Source organism: Ceratotherium simum, chromosome 15, assembly GCF_057802395.1.
Source record: "Ceratotherium simum simum isolate JZ-2026a chromosome 15, ASM5780239v1, whole genome shotgun sequence".
Taxonomy (NCBI): Eukaryota; Metazoa; Chordata; class Mammalia; order Perissodactyla; family Rhinocerotidae; genus Ceratotherium; species Ceratotherium simum.
In genome coordinates, this window is record NC_141914.1 from 14,754,977 (window position 1) to 14,757,401 (window position 2,425).

Consider the following 2,425-nt stretch of genomic DNA (forward strand, 5'->3'; position numbering starts at 1 on the left):
CTCCAGTCTCAGGTCCTGTGTCCTGGAGTTCCCTCTTCTTTTAGAAATTTGCACAGCGAATTCCCTCACCACCTTTAACTCTTTGTTCAAATTTCACCTTCTTAATGAGGCCTAAGTCGATCATTCTACTTATAATTGCAACTTGCCTCCTCCTCCAACCTTCATCACTCAGCACTCCGTCCTCCCTTACTCTGCTTTACTTTTTTTCCTATAGCACGTCACCTTTTAATATTCCGGAAATGTTACTTATTAAGTTTGTTTCCCCTCATTAAATGTAAGCCTCACAACAGCAGCAATTTTGTTTTATTCCGTATCTCTTCAGACATATCTCAAGCACCCTGAAGAATGCCTGAGACGTAGCAAACCCTCAATACTACTTGTTGAGTTAAATTGGACTGAATATGTGACATTTAGCACAGGTACACCATGCATTGGTAGCAGAGAAGAGTGTGGATAACTTTCGGTGGAGAAGAGGAGTCAGGGAAGGTTTATTGGAAAAAAGTCCATTTCAGCTAGGATTTAAAGGATGAACGGGAGTTGTTCATGCAGAAGGTGGGGTGGGAGGAAAAACATTCCAAGCGGAGGTAACAGCGTATACAAAGCAGTGGTGGGGGGAGGGGAACATACAGTGGGATAGGTAAGGGCCAGCCAGGAAGAGGAATCCGGTCAGACCAGAGGGGTCTCCTGACTAGGGAACACCTGAGAAGGAAGACTAGATGTCAGTTATTGCAGGCAAAGGTATACACGTAGGTACCTCTCTCTTTGCACCCCAGATTCATTCTCTGCTCTGCTCTGAGCCCCGGGAAGCTGACTCCCAATCTCCATCAACAGTTTCCAATGGGACTTATGGGCAGGAGACTGGCAGGTGGGGAGAGAGGTCGGAACATGTATTCTTCTCTGCTTCGTCCCTGCTGGGCTGCAGTCTTGGCAGTGGCTGCAACTTTTTGTGACTGCAGAGCCTGTCAGGAGGCCCCTCCTGAGTGGCTCCAGTTTTTAATCAAGCTGCAGTCCCTTTTAGGCCTAGGGGTGCTGATGGGTTTCTGCTGTTGCCAGTCCTTGGGTGCCTCCGCACCTCTTCTTGCTTCCCTTAACCCTTACTCCTTCATTTAAAAGCCTCCTCAAAAAGCCCAGCCAAGAGTGCAGCCTGATTCTTGCAGGATCTGCCTGGTACAGCAGAGAAAGCAGAAGTCAACGCAGGCCAGCACGACCCCATCCAGCAGGCAGATGGAGTCCCAAGTCCAGGTGGTCTGGTAGCAGGCAAGAGACGACTAGAGACCCGATAGCTAGGCGGTGTCTGAACGGTAGGCTTTGAAGGGCCAGACTTTTGGACACAAGTCAACGTTTTCTGAAGTGGAGCTTATTTATGTGCACCCTATCCACACTTCAAACCTGTCTCAGTATACATGTGTGTTGGGAGCAGGGGAGAGAAGTGGTGGGGGGGGGTGGCAAGCCTGCTCTGAACAGAAGCTTGCGATGATCACCACACACTGTGCTTAGCAAACATAACCCCAGGCTCACTAAACCAGAAGTTCTGAACAATGGATCCTGTGTGGGTGTGTGCTTTTTCCTCAGGTTGGGGAGGGAGGGTCCGTGACTTGTGCCCCTAAACATAAATAACAATAATAGCCAACAGTTATGAACGTTCGCTATGTGTCAGTCACCGTTCTGAGTGCTTTACTGACATCCATTCTTTTAATCCTGGCAACAGCCCCATTAGATGGGTACTAACATTATGCCAACTTTCCAGATGAGGAAACTCTGGCACAGAGATGAAGCCCCAGGTCTCACAGTTAGGAACCCTCCGAGAGAGGACGAACCCGGGCAACGTGGTTCCAGAGTCTGCTGTCCCCTCCACCCCTCGATACTGTCGCTTCGCCCAACTCTGGACTTGTAAGAGGAAGGAGTGTGTTCGTGTGTATTATTCATCTTCAGATGCTCAAAACCTCGCACGATGCCTGGCACGCAGGAGATGCATAATTATTTGTTGGTTAAATGAATAAACTTTTGCACGGCAGCGAAAGCTAGGGCAAGCCCTGGCAACAGACAGCTCCTGGGGTGGAATGCCAACTTTCTCCCGTGGCATGGCGCTGCCGGGCCCATGCGTGCCTAGCCCGCCACCCAACCAGGCCCTCGGCTCACCTTCCGCTTTGTAGCTGCACCGACAGGGAAAGGCAGAGCAGGCAGCGCCCAGAACAAACCAGAAAAACAGCCCTCCTCTGCTCTGCTCGGGAGCCCATGGCAAGGCATAGCTGCTCTACCCTGCAGGATCCAGGGCAGCCTCCCCCGCCCAAGTGCTCGACGCTCGCTCGCCCCGCCCACGCTCGCTCGCCCCGCCCACGCTCGCTCGCCTCGCCCCGCCCTCCCGCCGCCGGAGGTCTGCCCCGCCCCGCCCTCCTCCCAGGTGGAGACTGAGCCACCCGGGAGG